This window comes from Oxyura jamaicensis, chromosome 10, assembly GCF_011077185.1.
Source record: "Oxyura jamaicensis isolate SHBP4307 breed ruddy duck chromosome 10, BPBGC_Ojam_1.0, whole genome shotgun sequence".
In the NCBI taxonomy this organism is placed as follows: Eukaryota; Metazoa; Chordata; class Aves; order Anseriformes; family Anatidae; genus Oxyura; species Oxyura jamaicensis.
This window is the reverse complement of record NC_048902.1, coordinates 4,687,120-4,703,782: the sequence shown is the minus strand read 5'-3', so window position 1 is coordinate 4,703,782 and position 16,663 is coordinate 4,687,120. Positions and strand designations below refer to the sequence as shown.

The 16,663-nt window shown below is 39.2% G+C and overlaps 1 protein-coding gene across 5 annotated transcripts in view; it reads left to right on the top strand.

Moving 5' to 3' along the window:
• The window catches only part of THSD4 (thrombospondin type 1 domain containing 4), a 303,076-nt gene that overhangs the window by 220,107 nt on the left and 66,306 nt on the right, over positions 1-16,663 (top strand). The window lies entirely within an intron of this gene.

Genomic DNA, 16,663 nt, shown 5'->3' with positions numbered 1-16,663 from the left:
TTCAGCCCCTAGAGAGGAGGAATTGGGAGAAAAAAAAAAAAAAAAAAAAAAAAAAAAAAAAAAAAAAAAAGCAGCACTCATAATAGAATTTCAGATTTCCTTAGAATAAAAGGAATTAATTAAAGCAGTTCTGTGATATAATGGAGAACAGTGTTGTCTGTGCTACTTTTTTGCGAGCAACATGGTGGATAACAAGAAATACATGCAGCTGAGGTGGGGAACTCATGAGTAACTGTTTATTGCACAGATACATTCTGGCAATGTTAGCTGCTGTTTCAAGATCAGACATCTGTCCTTAAAATATTTTGCTGCTTGAAGGTTTTTTCTTTACCTTGAAATAAAGCCAAGTGTTTCCTTCATAAAGGAGAACACTTGAATAAACATAACCCTAGTATAAAGCCAGTTGGGACTAGTCTACTGGCAGTGGCCAGAGTCTCCTTCATATTGGCAGTTACTAGAAAGAGAGTGAATCTAGCTTCCTCTATCTCAAAGGTAGCTCATGCAGTCTGTCCTTTACTTCCATGTTCTATTAAACAGTATGGAAGAGCCAGAGGTTTACAGAAATGTTATACTAGAACACTTTGATTTATGGTCAGTGTTACTTTCCAGAAAATACGAAATATCCTTTAACTTTGAAATTGCAAAACATGCAAGTGTTTGTTAAACACAGTATACCCATGGGGGACAGTTATTCGCACATAGCAAGCAGGTAAAGCTCGCAGAGCTGCTGCTGAGCGTTACAGAACGACGACAGTTGAGAGGTGTTAGTGACCCAGAAAGCTGGGGTGCAGGTGCTCTGGGGAGCAGTGGTAGCATACATTTGTTTGTGTGTGGCACAATATCTGCTTCAGGGGTTTTAGGTTTGTAAAATCTACTAAATAGTAGAGCTTAGGGATCTGGTTTAGTGGAAGATTTGTTAGCATTAGGTCGGAGGTTGGACTCGGTGATCTTGGAGGTCTCTTCCAACCTAGACTATTCTGTGATTCTGAGATTCTGTGAAATACTTGCATGAGGTAACAAAATTGTTATCTGTTAAAACAGCAAAATAAAATTTGCTGCTTGAACAGATCATTGTAGATTTATATTTATTTTGTTCTTCGGGAAAACAGAGAAGAATGACATAGGTCCATAATGGCTGTGCTTTGTTTTGCCAATAGGCATTTTACTTTTAATCCAAATTCTACTGCTTTGAGAGACTTGGCATTTATGGCATTCCTTTATCTCCACTTGTAATGGACTGGACTGTAATGAATCTTGAAGAATTGATGCTGTGTTATAACACAGACTACCTAAATAAAATGAAAACTAGCTATGAGCTTACACAGTAAACTTCAGGCCCATGTCTCCCCCAAACCTCAACAATGTTGTTGTTTTTTTTTTATCTTGTCATTCTGTTTAGTAATACTTAACCTGTATATTTCAGCTGGGTAAGCTTTCACTGATTTGTGAAGATTAAGATTTGATCATTATTAGTACCTATAGGTACTGTCCTAGACTGTTTCAGTTGTGCTAGCTTTCGATTCACTCTGAAGGAAAATCCAGAAAAAATGCTGACACTTCTTTGCTTCATATATTTTTTCCAACCCTTAAAAAGAATGAGAAATTACAGTTATAAATATACAATGAGACAAAAGCAACTTCAGGAGGTCTTGTCTTGCTTCTCAATTTTAATGTAGTTTTCAATGTTTTTTTTCATGAAAAGAACAAGCCATCAACTTTAAAAACAGAGCTCTTTTAGACTAACTTTCTGTTGTACAATTTTTCCTTTTTTTTTTTTTTTTTAATTGGGTCAAAATTTTCAAACGTGTTAAAAAATAATTGAAGAGGTATATGGAACATCTGTTGGAGTCATTAAACTCACTGTGTTAATGATACATGAAGTACATATGAGCTGGTCCCTCCCTGCTGCCTCAGTCCTGGAAACTGATGCACTTGGTGAGAACTGTGCACAAATCTAATTACATGATCAGGACAAAAACTTGGATGATAATTTTTGCATATGTCATTCATTTGGTGTGGCCCCATGTTTTTCATGCAGTCCACGTACAAACCACAAGTCTTGACTGTTCAAGTAATTGGTGTGTGGTTGTTGATACGTGGGTTCTGGCATGTTCAGATGGGTATCTGTCAGCCCTGGGGGTATAACCAGTTCCATGTGTGAAACTGGGCACATGCATCTGTGGACTGGCGTGTCGCAACGCGATGAGAATTTTCAGTGTGGTCCTGAGAGTCACAGCTGGAGAAGTCTTTAATAAGAAGGTGCATGGGATCACATGCATTGCCTCACGTATAGTATTTGTAAATTAAACAAACGTAACAAAAGAACGAGCACATACAGTGCAGTTTTTCCAAAACCAAACTCATCTTGATGATTAGTCTAGGAAATGGAATGGGAACCAAATCTTGATCGAGTCATTTGCTTTGGACAAAGGCATTTATAAACACACAGTGTGTTTTCTAAAATAATTGATAATGGAAAGGATTGGCAAAAAAGAGGGGGATGCTTTTTTACTTATTGTGTTGATTAGAATATATAGCTGTGTTTCTTTCAATATATATGCACATGTGCATTCTTCTTATTCTCTCTGCTCGTTTCTAGTACTTGTGCATTTGAGAGTGAGTGTGTGGCACTTCTTATCTAACTGACATATATGTAACACGAAGATGGTGGCAACCTAGCAGAACTTCACTGTTAATACTGTATTGCCATCAGAGTAGAATTAGAGGTTTTATTTACATACACGTCCTTTGCCAATGAAAGAAACCCATACAGCAACTAGTTCCTCTATAGTTTGGTACATAGTTTGGGAACTCATTTGTTTTGTTTTGCACACAGGAGAAACACCATTGCATTCTATGGGCTTCTTCAAACAGTGACCTGTGTATGGATGGATTGAAATAGATCATATATGCAAGAGAGTAATGCTAAGGTAGTGCGGATAAAGCTTCCATCTTCATTTTCTGTTATCTACAATTTTTTATATAGTACAGTGCCTATTTTTTTTAAGGCAGTATGTGAAGTAATAGTACTATGAGTAGTTAGGTGGTTTTGTTTGAAAATGTCTTGCAGATTCACCTTGAGGTATTATTTACTTACCGATCTGATCAGCTTTACTTTGCAGTTGATTGAAATGCCTTCATGTTACTTTCTTGGGATTCACTGTGTTCATTGTATCTTTCTAACCTGCTTCAGGAAAAAAAAAAAAAAAAAAAAAAAAAAAGAGTTCTTCAGATTTGCGGTAAGTCCTTAAGTCAATAAAAACGTTGCTATGACGCAGCCTGTGGCTTCCTATGGAGAATGTCCGCAGACTGAGAAGTGCACAGCACGGGTGGATACAGATGCGTAGGACGCACAAGCTGTCACAAGTCACAGTAAGTCTACTATGACAGTCCACTCAGGATCATCCATATAGGACACTTCAGGAAACAAAAAACTGACACCATACTGCTGTGAGTTCTTCTCTCCTCCCTTGTACTTCTTGAAAGATGACGTGAAGTACGGGCCACAAGTGCAGGTCACTTTGAAGTCAGCTGGGGAAGGTTTTTGTAAATGCAAAGTATTGCTGACTGTATTTAGCAGAACTTTACATATTCCTTTAATATAGTGCTTACAAGCAATTTATGAGACAGTGAAATTTAGGCATGCATTAACTGCTTTGCTGAGTGTGGACTGGATTAATTTGTTCCTGAAGCTGACTTTTAACTGTGTACTGAATGGAGACTTGTATTACTCTTATCACAGTAGCTCACAAACAGCTACCAAACAAGTACTTTCTTATGTGGTAACCGTGGACAATGAGAAACAGAGAAGCCTAATTCCCGAGGTCAGATCTTTGTTGTGTATGTATCTATTTCCTAGTAACCTAAGACACAGTGTTACATTCCTTTTAATTGTCTTTCTGTTTCATAGTAAGATATCTTTGTGTTTGAAATTCAGATGAAGTTTGACATAACTGAGCTTGCCTCAAATTTGAGTATTTGAACAGCTGTTGAGTCTACTGTAAGGAGATTCTGAGTAGTTTTCAGAGGCACCTCGCTTCATTCTCACCTTTCGCTTACAAAATTGGAAATGCAAATCAAATGTGAGGTTGAATTTGTGATCTCACATTGTCCATTATCATTGCAAATCCTTTCTCATTCAGGCGTGGTCTGTCACTGTGCGCCACAGCCTGTGCATTCTTTATCATTTACAGTCTGAATATAGAAACTGAATGGGATTTTTGTAGCTCCAAAAATGGTTATTGTTTATCTTTCCTATAGCATGGCAATCGTTGCAAGAACTGCGTAAGCCTAAGTGTAACTCTGAATTGGGCATTCTTGGAAGAGAGCTGCATCGGCTACCTCAGAAATGAGAAAAGAATCCAAATGCTGTGGCTGTGTCTTTTACTGAGCATTCCAAACAGAGCATTCCTAGCGCATGATGCTTTAGGGAAAGGTTGCACCTTGTAAAACTGCCTGCAGTTTTCCTATGTTTTGATCAGTCAAGATATCCAAGAAAGAAGAAAAGGGATGTTGAGTAATAGCACCATGGGGAAGTAGTGGTTGAAATGAAATACTTGTCAGTGATTTGAAGAAAAGGAGTGGCAGAGCTACCTTCTGAAAACATCTTAAAGCAAGTACTAAGAAAAGCTTAAGGAGGGACTTTCCACAGTAGACACAACAAATGCAATTTTGCACTTTGTGCTACAGTTTCTAAAACGCACTGCTACTCTTCCTGGTGCTGTGCTGAGGTCAGTAATCAGATATTTTACTTTTAGTTCTTAGTTCCAAACAATTTCACGAGGATTAAAGGTGATATTTTTCCCCTTCCTAGTTAATGGAAAACTCCCATCAACTTGAAGTAGCTTTTTTCGGTTGTTTTAAACATATTTTTAAAAGTTATGTTTGCATATATCCAAACCTCTGATCTTTATTTATCTTTGGAGGTAATTTCCTTTGCTTTCACTCCCCCTTTTGTCTCTTCCTTCCTCCCCCCCACTCGCCCCCGACAGTTAACTATCAAGTCACATTGATTGAACCAATTTTTTCAGAACTTTTGAAAATATGACTATAAAATATGACCCTCTTTCTTGTCATCCTATTTTATTCCAGTATTTCATCCTTTTTCTTTTAGTTTTAAGAGGGTGAGTTTAACAGTAAGATTAACTGTAGGGTTGACCAGTAATATACACCTTCAGCACAGTGAAAGGCTAGTTTATACTGTTCCTTGTCTAAGGGGTGTGTTTGCAAAACATGGGGGAGAAGAGAAAAAAAAGTCTCCACCTGTGTTAACTGAAAGAAAATGAATGTCTGGAGTACCATTTCTGCGTGGAGAGTTCCCACCAGAAGTATCAGAAACCCCAGCAAAGTGTTCCAAAGACACTTGTTAGCGCCTGCACAGACACTTGAAACACAAGCAGACCCTGTGTGCATCAGTGGCTCTGAAAAGTCCTTTGGCAGAGCTGTTGTGGGCTTCTGCCGAGGAGAGAATTTTAAGCTCATGAGGATTTAGCTGGCATTGTGTGGCCGTGGTGCGTGCAAACTCAGCTGGAGTGCAAATGTCCTTGGCAGCCACCTGCTTTCAGGGTCACAGTGAGGAGGAAGGCAGAAATAAAAGGTTCAGGGAAGGATGCTCCTCTATTCTTAAAGGGCAGGAACGTGTCCGACCTTTGGAAGGGGGGGATGCTACAACGCACATTTTCATGCTGTTGTCCTAGTAAACACTTAAAAAGGATCAAGACCTCCTGAAAAGGAGGTAATGAATGTACTCGGAAGTGATAGGTTTTCAAAAGCTCACTGAGTTCAAGATTGCCAACTTAAGCTAATCATCTCTGATGATGAACAGGAATCTTATCCAAGCAATGCCTTCCCTTCTGGAATCAAAAGATGCACTAATCAAAAGCTTTTCATTTTTTTTACTCAGAAAACATTCAGGAATTGAAAGCTTGTACCAAGTTGTGTGAAACGAAGTTGAATTTCATTGCCTTGGACCGCACTAAGATCAGTTGCTGGCTTCAAGCACTTGGTCTAGCCATGTGCACATATTTATTTATAGATGGACAGTGTTCACCTAGGAAGGTGGTTACAGGTTTTGCTGCAGCTGCCAAGGGACAGGGGAAAACCAAAGGTTCTTATGTCTAACTTCTGCCATATTTCTGAAGCAGAGGCATGAAAACTGAATAAACCTGCAGGATGATTTCAGTAGTCCTTCACGTTTAATGAGTGGGAAAACAAAAATTCTCGAAAACGTGTTCTGCCTGAACATAACATACCTGTGAATGCTGCTGGTGTGTGATATAATTGTGTGCCTGTTGTTCTGTTCATGGAAAAGGACTGCAGTTTTTCCTTAGCCATCAACACAAAAAAACGTAGAAAAAACCAATCATGCTCCTGCTTTGGCGTTCATTCAGTGAATGGTGTGCAGGAGGTAGCTGTAAAAAGAAAAATGTAGTTCGGTGGCTGGAAATGGTTTTGATGTGATAAACGTATTGTTTTCGGCATGCAATCCTTGGGATACATACTTTTTTTTTTTCCTTTTTTCTTTTTTTTCTGGGTGGCCTACAAACACAGGCAGTCAGTTTTCTTTTCAAAAGGGGGTGTTCACTGAGAAACTCCGAATTTTTCTCTGTTCGGCAGTTTCTGCAGACAGAGGCATCGCTTGCTAGTCTCCTGCTCCCTTCCCTCTTATCTCTACCTGTGGATAGGAGACAAACCGTTAAACATTGGAATTCGCTGCCATTGGAATTACGGCTGTTAAAAAATAGCAAGGAAGCTGAGCATTTTCAGTTGAGGACTGCTAAGTGATACCAAAAATGCTGTGCCTGACTTTGGAAGTCTTTGGGCCTCAAATAGAACATGCAGCCTGGCAAAGTAAATAGTCAAAAGAGCTGATGTTTTTCCTGGGTTTAGGATTGTTCTTGCATTGTTTATCCTTTTGAATAATGGACTTTTTTTCTGACTTGGCATGGCTTTCTTATGTTTCCCTGTTCTTGTAATATATAGCTTAAGAGTTCTAGTCATTGAATGCTGTCCTTCAAAGGGCCTGGTCACTGCTGAAACTCTTCGTTCTGTCAGGCTTTTTTGCTAACCTGAATTTATTAACAAGAAAATACTAAGAATCAGGAACCACTAGTGCAAATTAAGGATGAAGTCATTATTGACATGATGGTAAAATTGAACATACTCTTCTGAGGCAGAAATTAGGCCCCATTTTTTTTCTTATTTCTGTGCCAATCTAAACAAAGAAATGCATACGGTTTTCCATTACTCAAGGACCTCATGACTGATGTTTTGTATGTTTTCTCTCTGATGAACAGAAATAAAATACTTAAGAGTTTGTAGTGTTGAAATATGTCAAAATATTTAATATAGGTTTTCCTTTATGCCTGACTGTAAGTCTGAATCCTGCAAACATCGAGAAACGGTTAGAGTATAAGAAAATGTTGAAAATTTTGAAGGGAATTAAAAATTTTATGTTGAAAGTTTCAAGGCTGACTGTTAGTATAAACAGTTCCAGTGCTTACCATGTGCTCAGTGAAACCACTCACAGAATTTTCTAGACCTAATAATGCTGTATATTTATACAGCTCAGGAGGCAAGGACCAGTTAATTTCTTGCATAACATAATAACTTGCATTCTGGAATGATGAGGACATGAGAATGAGTTAATAGGCTGTATTTTACTGCTCAGCATCTACTTTTTCTCCCAGGTTTCATTTTGTTTTGAGCACTGGTGTGGCCAAGAGTGAGAAAGGGGACCAGGCAAAGCTCAGTCAAGACCTGGATTTTGTCTGCTTAACTGCAAGTTACCTTCTTTTATAACATTAAGAAAGTCTTTTTGTTCTAAATCGATCTTTACTGTAAGTGCTTTGTGCAAGCTGACAGGGGGCTGCTTTCTTCAACGTGTTGAAATTTTACTGGTGAAATCAGGTATTGCTTATGTTTCCCACCCTTGAGTTGCCCCCCTAAGGGAAGAAGGTTGAATGTGAGGACAGCAGTCTCCTCTGCCTCGCTGGCATAGGGTTGTTCAACAACTTAAAAACAGAGGTGGCAAATCTGTATGTAGTCTGTATTGTCAGGACACTTCAAGTGTTGCCTGCCTACCTCCAAATTGGGGTTTTGTTGTTACCGAGTAGTTATTTTAGATTTTTAGCAATACAGAAGTTTCCTCAAGGTGAATTTTGGTATTTCTTACCTTTTCGTGGCTCCTTTGAGGTGATTAAAACAGCTTAGTTAAGCATAGACTTTAAAAATTATTTAGGTTTTAATAAGAATATTTCCTTTATGATACAGACACACTTCTAAATCTAACCTGTGTGTAAACCCCTTGAATTCACATAGAGAGATAATCAAGAAAAGAAATTGGCATTTTCAATGTCGTTTCCTCTGTTTTCTTCAGAAAGACCATTCTTAAGTTTAAATTTTTTGTGAGAAATTGTTTCACTGTTAGCTGGACGGGTTCAATGGCCTGTAAAAGGGATTTTGGTCTTCATGTCTGAATCGGAGAAAGTCAGCATCCTAAGAACTGGAAGAGAGCAAAGAAGCAAACAGTAAATTATGACATACTGAGTTCCTTGGTTTCTGGCCTCAGAAATATCACTCAAAACATAAAGACTCGGAAATACTTAAATTAAAGCATGAAAAATGTGTGTAATGACCTAAGCTGATTAGTACTGTATAAGCAGTCTATTAAGCAAAGGAAAGGTAGGGCTGTTGCATAAAATTACAGTATTCTGTATCAACATTATTTTAATATAAATCATGTTTTCTGGTACAGAAGAACTAATAGTTTTAGTTAAGTGTTTTACCAGAAATGTTCCCTGTGCATCCTCAGGCATGAGCTCTTCACGCAGGGAAGGCGTACTGCTGCTCTGTCATCCTGCGTCTGTGCCCGCAAAACCACGTTCTGAAAAGGAAACGCTTCTCTGCAGATAATTTCTCACAAGTAGGTGAAGATTGTAAACAGAGGAAACATCCCACTGCTGTGCAAAGCAGTTGTATTTGAAGTACATATTTAGTGTACTGTATAGGCAAGGAACTATTAGGGCTATGTTCTCTTAAACTGGAAACCATAACATGATGAGTGAATGAATGTGAGCCAAGGAATCTATTGCAGACCTGTAGCATGTCAGGTCGCAAAGAGCATATACAGATGGTCTTCCCAGGAACCATTCGGTCCCTGTGTTTCGTGTGATAGTAAATCTTACTTCTTTTTGTCATGTGGTGAGGGATAATTATCTATGTGAAGGGATAATTTTGAACCTTGCTTTGTGAAAGATTGTAAAATGACTGAATCTCAGCACAGTACTTTGGCCCAGCTCTTCCAGTTAACACTGTATTGAGAAACAACCAATATTTAAATCTAGTGCTTACTGGCTGCAAAGAGAACGATCGGATCTTTCAAGGCAAACCTGAGAAGTCTGACAAATGAGCAGGGTCCCATGCGTGCCCAAGGAGAAGTGATCTGTAGCTGTGTGGAGTTCATCAGCACATTTTCTCAGGTATTGCTTGCATTCATTGCAAATGGGTGTTGCTGTCTCTGCTACTTGTGGGGCACTGGAAGCAGCTGTTACATGCCATCACACCCTCTGCTCGTGGTCTCCTCCCTTTTGGATTCACGCATCTTTTTCCCCTTCCGCAGCCAAAATAACAGCTGGCTGAAAATTAAATGGGCTTTGTGCTTGTGTGACAGACCTATGGTCCACTGCTTCCTTTCCTAGCTTCGAGTCAACAGCAGTATGTTTAGATTCAGAGTGTTTAGATTCCAATTGACTTGCAGGGGGTTTGCCACAGCCCCCACCCCTGCTTCATACTTGAAGGACTGTTCTTTTCTGTAGGACAGGCAGAATGCAGTTCTTCAGGACTACAAGTTCAAACAGAGCTTTGCAAGGATACAGTCTTTTTTTTTTAAATTTTATGATTTTTTTATTATTATTATTATTTTTAAGTGGAAAGGTTTTGAATCTGTAAGGTTTTTTCAAGTTTTCTCAAATATCTCAGCTCTTTTAGTATGCTATTTTCAGCTCTTTTAGTTTCTGTTAGCAAAACCACATATTCTCTCTGGTGTTTAAAGGCATATTAATTGGGATGATATATAGTTATTCAGCACCAAGGATGGAGGAAAGAGAACTATTGAATGGAGGATTCCACTCCTGCATGTGACATTGGAAATGTCTGCTGTATTGTGGAGCAGCTGCCCTGCTGATTTTTCCAGAAGGAGCAGGGCTGTATTCCTCAATTATTCAAACTGGAAAATCCACCAGTCCCTTTTTCTACCTGCTTTTCCTACACAGCATGATAAAAAGAGCATCGTGATGTAGAACCTTCTTTCACATAATTACATACTTGCTGTGGTAAGCAGGATTTTCATTCCATGTGGACAGAGGTGAATGTTTGTCTGTAAATGCTCAGGAGACCAACCTAAACCTAAATCAGAAGTGAGACTGCTTGTGTTCTACAGCTCTCTTCCTGATGTTGTCATCGATATTGTTGTTTGTGCTCTTTATGATGTTCATGAACCAGGATGCAATAACGGTGGGTATCGTAAAAGTTCAGGAGAAAACTCTATGGGCTCTAAAAGATTGGATTTTAAAGAGTAGGTATGTTATACTGGGGAAATAGCCATGCTTTTAAATATATTATGTAGTGTTTTAGACTTCTTTTCTCAAGGATCAAGGTTTTGAAGAGAATTGCAGAGACCCTTCATATAATTCTGGAATGGGCATAGTGTTCCTTGCCAACAGTAATCACAGAATCACAGAATGGTTTGGGTTGGAAGAGACCTTAAAGACCACCTAGTTCTAACCCCCTTCCACAGGCAGGGACACCTCCCACCAGCCCAGGCTGCCCAAAGCCCCATCCAGCCTGGCCTTGGACACTGCCAGGGATGGGACATTCGCAGCTTCTCTGGGCAACCTTTTCCAGTGCCTCACCGCCCTCTGAAGGAAGAATTTCCTCCTAATTTCTAATCTAAATCTTCCCTCTTTTAGTTTTAAACCATTCCCCCTTGTCCTATCACTACCTGCCCATGTAAAAAGTCACTCTACATCTTTTTATAAGCTCCTTTTAAGTACTGAAAGGCTGCAACGCAGTCTCCCAGGAGCCTTCTTCAGGGTGAGCATCCCCAGCTCTCTCAGCCTTTCTTCGTAGGAGAGGGGCTCCAGCCCTCTGGTAATACTGAGATGTGGTCAGGGCACTACTGATTTAAGTATTTGCTTGAGCCACTTAAATAAGAAGTGTTATAAAAAGGCGTAGAGTTAACAGCAATGACATCAACTGAATCATATTGCTTAACCATTTCTTGACATTTCCAACAAGGACAAATGAGGCTAGATTTTAAGAACTGCTTCATGAGTTTTTAGGCTGCACTGTCACTGAATTCATGTTTGTACATTTAAGCCATGTTGTGCATTTTTGAAGGCCTTAGCCATATGATCCACATTGTAAACCCACATGTCCTCTGTGTAGATGTTGGGAAACAAGATGGCCTTTAAGAACTGTGAAGTGTGGAGGTTTGTATCTGACCTTAGATATTGAAATGGTTTTCCACTTTTCCAGTTGAGTTGTGTGATTAGAAGCATAAAGTTGGCTTATTTCTGCTGAATCTGTGGTAAGAAGTAATTTGGTATATTTGCAGCAGATCAGTATATTCAGACAGACACAAGTGCTTCATTATATGTGATTTGCATATTTATTTCAGATTAGATTTTGTCTGGTCTCATGGATGTAGCAACTTTGTGGTTTTACACTTGAACTAAATGTACTAATGCATTTAGTGCATTCTAGAGGTGATGTATACTGTTTGCAACCTATTTTACCTGATGAGCATTAGAGCTTATTTGGGTATGGAGCTTCTAATTTGTTTGTTCTCTGTGCTAAACCAGTGCATGTTAAATGCAGACACTGAGTGTCACTTAGACTGCACTACTGCTGTGAACCGAGTCATTAATATAAACATGATCTAAAGACCCTGAAATAGGGATGCACACAGATTTTATATGAATACAGTTTTTGATGCGAAGGTTAGACAGGCAGAAATAATTCAGTCTGAGTTAAAGGTATTTTCAGCATTCCTTGGAACATTTGATTTGAGAAAATCTCTAATATATTCAAAGACTGAGGCTTGTACGTTGCTCCACTTGATTGCATTCACCATCTTCATGTTTGTTTTGCAGTTTGTAATAATTATGAGCAGTTCTCAGTTTAGAGTGTGGTTTGTTTGTGTTTTTTCTTCTGAGTACACCTCCAGTATTAGGTACTCATCTGAGTTCTGGCTGTGATCTATTTAAGTACAGTGGAAAAAAATTCCCACTGTTGGTCCTAGATCAGTCCTCAGATGTTTCCAAGAAGCTGTTGTAAATCTGCTGATACCCAGAACACTTCCATCCTTCAGGGGTTGGAAATAATACTACAAAAGCAGTTGTTCTTGAAATGTTTTCTGTCTGCAGCTGGAACCAAGAAATGCAGACATCTTGTTCAGATGAAAAAACAATCCAAACTTGCAGGTAGTTTTTGTGTTTTGGTTTTTTTTTTTCAGTGTCACTATTCCTGTACTTAACAAATACGAGCCATATGATCCTCTTGCATGTGTGAAGACACAAAACTGAAGCCCCAGTGCCCAAGGTGTACTTCTGAATGCTCCAACAACAGAGCTGTATGTGAACAGGCTGACGTAGGGTCCAGGCGTGGTGAAACTGGACTCTCCCTGTGTTAGTCGTGTGCTTGTGCTTGCCTTCAGTGCCTAGAGGCTGCTGAATGGTTAAGACAGATTTCTTCTAACTCAGCCAGAAATGAGTGATTCTGACTGAATTGCATACTACCACGTGAAGAAAAAGGCCTCACCTTCAGTATATATTTTCCTGTTTCCAGTGAAATGTATATATGATGATTAGGCATCTTAATCTCCTTCACTCTTAAATGCTACACACATAGTCGCTTAAAAACAGTTGACTAACAAACATCGTCAATAAACTACTTCTAGAGTAGAGGTCACAATGTTGAATAGCTGTCTTTACTTTGATGAAGTTCTAGCCAGCAAGCATCTCCTTCAATTGCAGCTCTTTGATGCTGCAGTGCTGCTTGCAATTAGCTTGGCTTCAAACACCGTAAGATGTTTCTGTGCATAGGGGAGCTACAAGTCACATTCATGCTATCTTTTCTTAGAACAAAAGCAATGTGAGCGAAATGTGTTTTGCTAACTGTCAGAGGTATCAGTGTTAGATGCATGCTTTATATTTTTAAATCATTTTTTATTAGCTGTTATTAGGTGTTATCTTTAAGAACATCTTTTCACATGATTACTTTTCCTGGATTGCTTTACTTTTTCCACTGTAACAAGAATAAAACCTTTCTTCTCTTTAGTAATTCTCTAGCCAGCCAGAAACCATTGAATGTCTTAGTGAAAGGGTCTTTATATGTCTTTATGTAAGTAGCTTTTTTCATTAAACTGCTGCGTATCTAGATGCTATAAATGTCATTTGGATTCTTAAGATTGTCAAAAATGAATAGTTCATTTCTTCTTGCTGTCTGAAATTTATCTGACAAAACAAAGCCCAGCACAGAGCATGGATAGGTAATGAAAACATTTATTGTGCAGGTAGAAAATCTGTGATTAATTCAGTGAGCGGCATGTGGATGTGACCACAATCTATTTGTAGAGGGCTGTAAATAGCATCAAAGATTTGGTCTGTAGACAGCAGGAAATATTTGAAAGCCAAAGTAGGATCAAATGCTTGGGTAAAAATAATGGTAACAGCTAACCACAAATCAAGTGAGAGCCATTAGAACATTGTTTGTTACGCTGTGGTTGAATGTAAATTCTCAACATTGCTCCTTTTATTTGTAAAGCAAGTGAAGGTTAGGCAGTAACTTTGAAGAGATGCGAGACAGTAAAATAAGCATGTTGTACTCTTTGTCGTGTTCTACCTGTGGAGTTTTCTGGAGGCATCCCTCACTCTACAGTTAAAGGCACGGTTCCTTGGTATCGAACACCTTGTTTGTTTCCATTGAAGGGCATGCACTGCTGAACCTCGTGCAGTAAAATCCCTAAAAAGCTGGCTGTGCAGTGTAATTTGCTTGCTGTACAGTGTTAGGAACGTACACTTTGGCTCCCGCAGGGTCAGCAAAATGGAAAGTAGTTCCTGGAAATTGGTATAATTCTTCTGATTTACAGACAGCTCAGGTGAATGAGCTGTACACCTAGTAGGAGTCCCACCAGGAGGGGGTGTACTGACATGTACTAGCTGTTACTCCCTAGTAGTCATAAAATCTTCACTAACAACTAATTTAATACCTGTCACAAACAGCAATAAAAGAAATAATCTTTATCTAACCATAGGGCTTCAGCCATTAAGTTCATGTATGAAGGTCAAAGGTTTTAACAGTGGCCAAAGAAAAGTTGGATTGTTATGCTCAGCTTCACGTAGTAAGGAGGAGAAAGTCATCCGGACCATCTTTGGGCAGCCGTGCTTACACCTGGGGGAAAAAAACAGAAAAGCTAGGGTCCTCCTTGAGCGGAGAGGAGAGAGGCCTCCCAAAGGGTACACCTGCTGGGTAAACTGGGATTGATAGCGCTGCTGCTGCTGGCTATAAAGGCAGTGATCAGCTCCAGCAGCAAAAGTATAACAGAGTAAAGCACTCATGAAGCACCGCTGAGGGAAAAAGGCCAGCCGTGGTGGCGTTATACTTCGTTTCTTTGTGTGGCCTAGCCTTTTGGAGTGTTCCTGGTGGACTGAGGCTTGCTTAATATAAGATGAAATTTGAAGACCAAGGAATAGAATCATAAACCAACTGAGAAAATGAACTATGTTACGATCCTTCAGAGTTCAGGACCTTTGTAAGATGAGACAGTGGCAGTGAGTAGTTCCGAGGGGGCCTCCTGAGTTACTGTCTGAGGTGCAAGGGCCCCGACAGGCCGTTAATCACAGCACGTTTGTGCTGCAATGAATCTCACAACCTGAAGCTGAACATTCTCCACACTTAGCAAGGACCATGAGGTAAATTGAGATTTCAGCAAGCTATTCTTGGTGAATTGGGAACAGTAAATTATACTTACTGGTATCTTTTGTAGGGGGCACTTTGCTGGAAACAAGAGTAGATGCCCATTTTCACACATTCCTGGGCCCAGCTCTACTGATTTCAGAGGGAGCCTTTCCACTGATTTCAGAGGGATTTTGGTCAAGAGCAACTGATGTAATACAAATGCATTTTTGCACAGAGTGGATACTGTTGGACAAGCTTTGCAATATCTGACCAAAAATCAGGACTGGACTGTTGGTGCAAATATTCTGTGCTTAAAAAAAATGGGGTGTAGAGTGGTCTGGAAGAGATTAAGAGGAGGACATTTTTATTAAACCTTTCAAAGTTCCCTGCCTATTTAGTGGCTCAACAACTCACTACATTCACTCAGCTGCGTGTGTCTAGACCGTGGTCACTAAGTGAGACATTTTATATGAAAGCAATACATCATCTTTTAACTGACTGCTGGTAAGAAAATGGAATACCAGAGCTTGGAGCTGAGCAACTTCATTCTATGGCTGACTTAATTCCTGCATGGTTTTTGGATGGGAAGGTGAAAGAGGGGTTTATTTAAGGGCTGAAGAGTAAAAGCAAGGAATTACTGTAAAGGGGCAGGACAGAGTACTTTCTAAATCTGTAACTGGGAGACTACTGTGTTTTCTGGCATCTTCTCCTGAGTAAGACATCCATGGAATGCAATAGGAGTCAGATCTCAGATGTCTGATAATTTGACAGACTCTTTACATTGCAACCCCAAGTGTCCCAGTGTGAAAGTGGCTTGTTGGCAGTCATTTAGGCAGTATCATGGAGTAACACTTGTAATTTTTAATTATCAACAGTTTGTGCTAAGTTACCTATAAATGCTTTTTTTTCTTCTTCTTCTTCTTCTTAACAGCTCTTACTTCTATGCTTCTTACTTCTGTGCTCCTGCCAAGAGGCTTTTAAATTCTGAAATTTGTGGGTCTCACTACCCACAGATTAGTGCCTTAGAAAATGCATAGGGCTGTCTTGTGTTGGTTAGGTCACAAAGGTGGGATTTCAGAATCAGACACGGCATGCACATAACGTTTCAGTGTTGAGCTTATATGTAAAGCAGAGCTCTCTGTTTAAACAAACTAACCTTGGTTCTCAGCATTTGCTTATAGGTACAAGAGAACAGAAGCGTTGGTATGTCCAAAAGTTAATAAATAAAATTCAATCATGGCAATGCAATAAAAGCTTTGCGGTATATGGTCCTAGAATCACGGAAGAGAGTTCATTGAAAAGTACAGAGTTGTTGAATCCAGTGATTTTAATTTCCTCTATTGTGGGCTTTCCAAATAATGCCTCCTAAAAATTACAGCACCTCTAAGTAATACCAAAATTATGTTAACTAGGAATTAAAGTGAAGACTTATCAAGACAATGGAAGCCTTGTCTGTCTTGAATGAACTGTACAAAAAGCATGGTATGTATAGGAAAAGTAAATTGATTTATGCTAAGTTGCAATAATCTACTGAAACATTTATGGTTATGAATTTAAAAAAAAAAAAAAAAAACAACAGTGGAAGGGAGCGGAAAGTTGCTAGTTTTAAAGGTACTACTTTGGTTGCACCATAGGAACTCAGAATAAAACTATGTTGTCTGTTTCACCTAAACTTGAACAAATATTAGGAGAATTACTTCTGCAA